The sequence below is a fragment of the Aotus nancymaae genome, unplaced genomic scaffold (genome assembly GCF_030222135.1).
Source record: "Aotus nancymaae isolate 86718 unplaced genomic scaffold, 86718_ANA_hifiasm-v0.15.2.pri h1tg000058l, whole genome shotgun sequence".
Lineage (NCBI taxonomy): Eukaryota > Metazoa > Chordata > Mammalia > Primates > Aotidae > Aotus > Aotus nancymaae.
The window spans coordinates 54,188,030-54,196,018 of NW_026988472.1; the positions used below are offsets into that span (position 1 = coordinate 54,188,030).

At 41.7% G+C, this 7,989-nt stretch overlaps 1 pseudogene; it reads left to right on the plus strand.

Annotated features, from left to right (window-relative positions):
• The first annotated feature begins 5,165 nt into the window (after positions 1 to 5,165).
• Positions 5,166 to 6,198, plus strand: LOC105721634 (calponin-2-like; annotated as a pseudogene).
• Positions 6,199 to 7,989: the final 1,791 nt, after the last annotated feature.

A 7,989-nucleotide genomic window follows, 5' to 3' on the forward strand; every position in this document is an offset into this window, starting at 1 on the left:
CCCATAGTAAATTTGTTTTTCTATTTTTATTTTATTTTATTTTATTTTTTTTTTTGAGAGAGAGAGAGAGAGAGTGTTGCTCTGTCGCCCAGAATGAAGTACGGTGGTGCAGTCTCAGCTCACTGCAACCTCCACCTCCTTGAGACACAAGCAATTCTCGTGTCTCAGCCTCCCAAGAAGCAGAAGTTATAGGTGCCCGACACCATGCCTAGCTAATTTTCATATTTTTAGTAGATACGGGGTTTCACCCTGTTGGTTAGGCTGGTCTCAAACTCCTGACGTCAAGTGATCCACCTGCCTCAGCCTCCCAAAGTGCTGGGATTACAGGCGTGAGCCACGGCACCCTGCCAAATTTGTTTTCTCAATACATTAGAGTACAATGTTTCACTTAAAGTCACAGTTTCCAGGAATGTATCAACAATGTTAAATGGGGACTTACTGTAATGTGTACATGTGTGTGTGCATGCGTGTAGGGGGAAGGGTGTGTATGTACACACACATTATATATAATACATATTATATTTTATATATCATGTAGAGTATACCATATATGACATTATCTACTATACATATAAACACAATACACATATAAACTGTGTATACTATGCATATATAAGTATAGTGTACTAGTATACATAATATATACCTATATATAATATTGGATATGTAATATCCAGTATATAGTATATATTTATATTGGGTGCCAATCTTGGATCTAAAACATTTCACATGATGTTTAACTTTGCTGTATATATGTCCTCAAAAGCAGGTCTTATCATCTTAGATGAATTTTGACAGTGATGATCCAATGGCCACTGTACAGAAAGAATGTCACTTGGGTTTTTTTTAAGCTATCCTAACCTTTTAGGAGGACAACTAAAATCCTGAAACTGACAGAATATTTCAGTAGTGATATTAGTTCTTCGTTTTCATTAGTAACTTGCTAGAATGAGGATTCCATATATCCAAGGGCAGACGCTAACCCTGAGGTCAACCCAAGATCACAGCAAATCTATGGAAAATGTGACATTTTAAGTAGACTAGTTGGGTTCAGAAAGTTCAACTGCAGCCAAATAGAAACTTCACGGCTCACCACAGTTGCAATTAGACTCAGAAATGGAACTGGAGTCTTTCCTGGACACTGAGCTGTTAAAAACACACACAAAAAAATCCATTTGTAATATGATTTACAAAAAATATCTTGTTTTTCTCTTAATATTCATTTTTATTAAATGAATAAGGTTAGTAGTGGAATATATTTTGAATTTACTTAATACTTAAACAAGATCATTTATGACAGAAATTTTATATATTGGTGAATATAGTTAATGGTTGCATCAATAGATAAGTTCTTTTAAAATTAGAATGAACAGTTAAAATACAGTTTATGTTCTCCTCAGTATATTACGAAATGTCTTGTATTAGTGTCCCAAGGCTGCCAAAAACAAAATGCCAGAGACTAGGAGGCTTAAATAATAGGATTTTCTTTTCTCATGGTTCTGCAGACTGGAAGTCCGAGATCAAGGTGTGGGCAGGCCTGTTTCCTCCCCAGTCCTCTCTTCTTGGCTTGTAGATGCTGTCTTCTCCTTGTATCCTCGCAGGGTCATCCCTCTGTGTATGTCTGTATCTTAATCTCCTCTTCTTATAAGGACACCACTCTGTTGGATCAAGGCCTACTAGTGACCTCATTTTACCTTAATGACCTCTTCAAAGACCCCTTCTTCAAATACAGTCACATTCTGAAGTTTTGGGGATTAGGACTTGTTAGGACTTCAACGTATGCATTTTGAGGGCATGCAATTTAGCCCATAGCACTTGTGATATCATATTCAATTATTATAATAACAGTTCCTACAAATATAAAGAAATGAGAAAAGACTTTGAAACTGAAGAAAACATGAGTATTCTTTATAATAACTTGTATACATACACTAATAATAACAATCATGCCACAGAAGTAGGGAGAATTTCGGTTATTAGAGGCTGGGAAGGGGAAAAGCAAGGAAGGTAGGGACAGGTTGGTTAATGGGTACAAAATTACAGCTAAATAAGAAGAATAAATTTTAGTGCTCTAAAGCACTGAAGATGGTATGGTCAACAACAATTTTTCATATATTTTCAAAAAGCTAGAAGAGAGGATTGTGAATGTTCTCAACACAAAAAAAAATAAATGTTTAAGGTTATGAATATGCTAATTACCCTGAAACGATCATTACACCTTGTACACAGGTATGGAAAAATCACTATATGTCCCATAAATATGTATAGGTATTACACGTTAGCCCACAATAAAAGGAAAACTAAGAATGTTTCAGGCAGAGGAACAACACTACATGTTCATAAGCACGCCTTCATTTTCAATACAAAAATCAGGCGTTGATATAATCTCTTGATAAATCTTGAAAAGCTTCCCTTACTTTTCACACCCTTCAGCCTCACCCTCACTCAATTTCCCTACATTCACTGATGCTCACTAATACTTTTCTATTTTATTCCCAATCACTCAACCAAGAAGGATGCTGAGGTTTATTTCAGAGAACGCATGTTGAAATCAGAATTTCATCCAAACACACACATATACACATATACACACAAACACAGACACACATACACTGTCACATTTTCTTATACGTGGTATGCAAAGAAACTTCTTGCACTAATTCTATATCAATCACCATAGATGCATCCACATTCTGCTATTTCTTACTTATGGAGACAATGTCTGGCTGTTTCCATTTTGCTTTGAGCCTCTTCCAGCTAAATTTACAAACATGCCACCTCTGCACCCTGGATCAATAATTCCATCTGGATTCCTGAGCCAGATGCCCATCTGCCTACTAAAGAACCAGGACGCTGCCTCATTCTATGCATTCATCCCATTAAGATGCCATGTTTCCTTGCAGGGTTTTATCCTCCTGAACTCTCCAGCACCTTCAGCTTCCTACACGAGGCCGCTTAGAAATTTCCACACTCATCCCCTTTCCCAGTCGCCAAGCCAGAGTCCAAAGCAAAAGTTGAACTCTAACCTCTGGAATGTGTTCCAGAATTTCATATAGCTTTTTCTGCTCAGAAATATCTGTTGAGGATTTGACCTTGGACAACACAAAGAAAGCTGTCAATGATGGAGTGACATCTTACTCTCAAAAAGGAATGTAGATGTACATCTTCTGAAATACACAGATCGCTTGAAATATTAGAGGAAAAAACACAGCAGTACAATGTGCACCCTTTTGGAGTTAAAGAGACAAAGCTAGTTGTTTTAGTGACTGTTTAACCTTGAAAAAACATGGCCCCAACTTTCTTGCTTCTTAAAGAAGTAAAGGATCTCAATATTTAATAGGTTTACTGTGACAATCAAATGAGCATAAGATACAAAGTAATAAAAATTTTAAAGTGTTGTATAAAAGTAAGTTAGTATTAAAAAATTTCAGCATGGGATATGAAATTTCATAAAATGTATAATGATCTAGAATGTTTAAATATACTATAAAATGAAGAGGAATTGCCTCACTGATTTCAAGGTAATTAGTGTGGTAAGATAATTACAAATATATTACCAATATCCCTTCTGAGAAGACTATGACCCTTTCTTTGGAAATTATTTTTAAATGAGAAAAGTCATTAATAAAAACATAACACAATCAGTAACACTTTACATTAAATATTCTAAGATTCATATTCCCCTTTTAAAACATAATCCTGTTATGACTGTAAACACTATTTTTTAGCTAAACAATACAAATGAAGTCAATATTTTAGAATCCAAAGAAAACCAGGGTGTGTGCATTATACATTTAATTTGCTTTCACGGGCCTTATTCTGAGATAAATGATCAATGAAGTCAGACACACACTACTGTCTTTAGCATACTCTTCTGAAAGGTTCTGGAAAGTACTGGAAAGTTCCCCATCTGCCTGAGCAAAAGTGAACACATAGTATGTACAACTCTGTTGACTTCATAAAGTTTTCTTCTCCTATTCAACATGGCCCTTATTACTAGCTCTAAGCTATAACTAAATAGCTTAAAAAGCAAGAATTTGTGGGGTTTTTTTTCACATTTATTGGAGAGAGACGAGGTGGAGAGTGCAGTGTGTTCATTTATTTACTTCTTTTTCTTCCCTTTAGAAGTTCTCCCAGGGCACAGGGCTGTTCAGCTGAGACCCTTCCTGAGTCCCACTTGGCTCTAGGGGTGACCTCAACACTCATTTCTGGACATCTGGAGGTAAGATAGAGACAGAAGGCAACGTTTAGATCTTTCCCATAGAAATCTATACTCTCTACTTCCTCAGCCCCAGTTCCACATCTCAGATTGTGTCTCCTTCAACCCAAAAAGGCAGAGAGATGTTGAAGTCCTAAGCTCTGGTAATTTAGAATGTGACCTGATTTGGAAATAGGTCAGTTGCAGAGGAAATTAGTTACGTTAAATAGAGGTTACACTGGATTAGGGTGGTGCCTCTCTCCAGATGCGCCATCTTCTCCCTGTGTCCTCCCAGGGTTGTCCCTCTGTCTGTGTTGGTGTCCTCTTCTCTTCTTCGTATAAGGACATCAGTCCTATTGGATCAAAGCCTACCCTATTGACCTCATTTTACTTTAAATGCGTCTTTAAAGACCTTATCTCCAAATACAGCCACATTCTGAGGTCCTGGTTGTGAGGACATCAACCTATGAAACTCTGCTCCATCATTAGTAGGCTCTGGTTAATTCTTCCTCATTATGTTGCTTCAGGCTGAAGCAACAAAACATCAATGTCTTGATGATGCTTGAACCTGGGTCCTTCACATCCTGATAAACATTCCTCTCAATCAACCCCATCCCATTACCTTTTAAGTACACCATCTGTTTCCCATCAGGGTCCCAAGTGTTATATTTCCTCATCTATGTTTATGAGAACATTAAAACCTGCACTGAAAATATTTTTTAATAAAATAAAATACATAAAGCGAAACCAGGGTCTTATAAGAAACCTATAACAACGTGCTTATGAACATGATTGTAAATATCCTAAATGAAAATAGAAAAGTGAATTCAGCTAGGTAAAAAAAAAAAAAAAAAAATACATAACAATCAATTTGAGTTTATCTTAGAAACCCAAGAATGTTGGTCATTAAAAAATATATATGAGTCCCGTCCCAACCGTCCTCGTCCCGCCACAGCGCCCGCCAGCCATGAGCTCCACGCAGTTCAACAAGGGCCCCTTGTACAGGCTGTCGGCCAAGGTCAAGAACCGGCTCCTGTTCAAGTATGACCCCCAGAAGGAGGCAGAGCTCTGCAGCTGGATCGAGGGACTCACCAGCCTCTCCATCGGCCCCGACTTCCAGAAGGGCAAGGACGGGATTATCTTATGCACACTTGTGAACAAGCTACAGCCAGGCTCAGACCCCAAGACCAACCACTCTGTGCAGAACTGGAACCAGCTGGAAAACCTCTCCAACTTCATCAAGGCCACGGTCAGCTACGACGTGAACCCCGTGGGCCTGTTCGAGGCCAATGACCTGTTTGACAGTGGGAACACGACGCAGGTACAGGTGTCTCTTCTCACCCCGGCGGGGAAGGCCGAGACTAAGGGGCTGCAGAGTGGGGTGGACATCGGCGTCAAGTACTAGGAGAAGCAGGAGCGGAACTTCGACGACGCCACCATGAAGGCCAGCCAGTGCGTCATCGGGCTGCGGATGGGCACCAACCATGAAGGCCGGCCAGTGCGTCATCGGGCTGCAGATGGGCACCAACCATGAAGGCTGGCCAGTGCGTCATCGGGCTGCGGATGGGCACCAACCATGAGGGCCGGCCAGTGCGTCATCGGGCTGCAGATGGGCACCAACCAATGCGCCAGCTAGTCGGGCATGACCGTGTACGGCACGAGGAGGCATCTCTACGACCCCAAAAACCACATCCTGCCCCTCATGGACCACTCGACCATCAGCCTCCAGATGGGCACCAACAAGTGTGCCAACCAGGTGGGCATGACGGCTCCCGGGATGCAGCGGTACGTCTATGACACTGAGCTGGAAACCGACAAGTGTGATAACTCCTCCATGTCCCTGCAGTTGGGCTACAGGCAGGGCGCCAACCAGAGTGGCCAAGTCTTCAGCCTGGCCGCAGGCACAGTGGCCGACGGGGCTCCCTCCGATGCTGGCGACTGCCCGGGCCCAGGCGAGGCCCCTGAATATCCCTTACTACCAGGAGGAGGCGGGCTACTGAGGCTCCCAGCACGCTCTCTCCCCACGTCATCTCCCTGTCTAGGTATTTGGGTTTTTCTGTGTTTTCAACCTTTTTTATTAACCTGTTCAGTGCTGCCAATCAGCCGAAGGTCTGTGAGTGGCTCGTAGAATCAGGCAGCAGGGCTTTTTCCCCCTTGTCTCTGTCCTTCGCAGGCCTGACCCACCGGGCTGGGGGGGGAAGGGGTCAAGGCTGTATCCCAACACCTGTAGGGTCAGGGTCCCTGCTGGCATGTCCAGGCTGTGGGCAGAGCTGTGCTTGGGAGAAGTAGGCCTGGGCTTGGACGGAACCGATCCCTGAAGGTTTCCGGTTGCCTCGCCTCTTCTCACTTTTGTCACCCGATCAGTTTGTGGTTTCTGTACCCGAAAAAGTTTCAGGAAGTATTAACAAAAGAAATATATATTTTTTTCCCCGAGGAATGGGGCGGGGACAGTGGAGAGGGTGCTGAGAAATGAGTCCCCTGGAAAGGGGGCCTGGCCACCATGCTAAATGTCTCAGGCTCCCAAGTGGCTGGATTTCCCTAGGACCCTCCGACCAATAGATCTCAGACCCTCAGACCTGCCCCAGGGCCTGGTGGGGAAAGTGAGGCCTGTACAAGGAAGCAGAATTCTGAGTTGTTGGGGCTAAGCCTGACCCCGTCTCCATGCTACCCCGCCCTCCCCGTAGCCTCAGTGGGGTTTTTTTAGTTGTTGCTCTTGCCCAGGCTGGAGTGCAGTGGGGCCATCTTCGCTCACTGCACCTCCACCTCCTGGGCTCAAGGGATTCCCCTACCTCAAGCCTCTCAAGTAGCTGGGACTGCAGGTGCTCCAGCACGCTGGCTAATTTTTGTATTTTTTGTAGAGTCAGGGTTTCACCATGGTGGCCAGGCTGGTCTCGAACTCCTGGCCTCAGATGATCCACCTGACTCGGCCTCCCCAAATGCTAGGATTACAGGCATGAGCCACTGCGGCCAGCCCCTCAGTAGGTTTCAAGGAGCTCCAGCCCTCCTTCACCCCTTCTGGGCCTGACCAGCTATACTGCTCCATCTCCCCAGGCAACACACTCTGCCAAGTACTGCAGAGGCCCCCATCCAGGGACCCTGCTTCATGAGATAATGTGAAACCCAAGTGTGGACCAAATGCAATAAAACCTCTGTAAGAAGAAGAAAAAAAAAAAATATATATATATATATATGTACTGTTGCATCCACAGAATAAATGACAAAAGTCATAATTTAATAAAGCTTTCAACAAATGTTAATGATAATTCACGATAAAAATAGAAACTTCTAGCAAACTAAAAAATTCCTTTAACCTGACAAAAGCTATCTCAAAAATGGGGATAAAACAATTTTAAAATTAAGAAATTAATGAAGAAGATGATTACAAAACCATTTCAAAGTATTTAGACATTTCAGAGTTATGTGGAGTATCTATAAGGTTGTTAGTTAACATATCAAATATTGTACTAGCCACTAGATAGTAATGTATGTTTCAAACATATTTCATATCAAAAATATTTTCAAAAGAAGAATTTTCTCCCATCATGCAGATACAATTAAAGTAAATTATAATAGCAAGTCAGATCTTAATAAATGGAAGAATTCTAGAAAGCAAAATACTTGAATGAGACATACAATAACAAATTAAATATGCATTTTTCCAGTAAAAGTACTCTTGGAAATTTAGATGGGATCTAGTCAAACTCTAGAGCTTCTGTACAGCAAAAGAAACAATCATTAGAGTGAACTGGCAATGAACAGAATGGGGAAAAAAAAATTGCAATCTACCAATC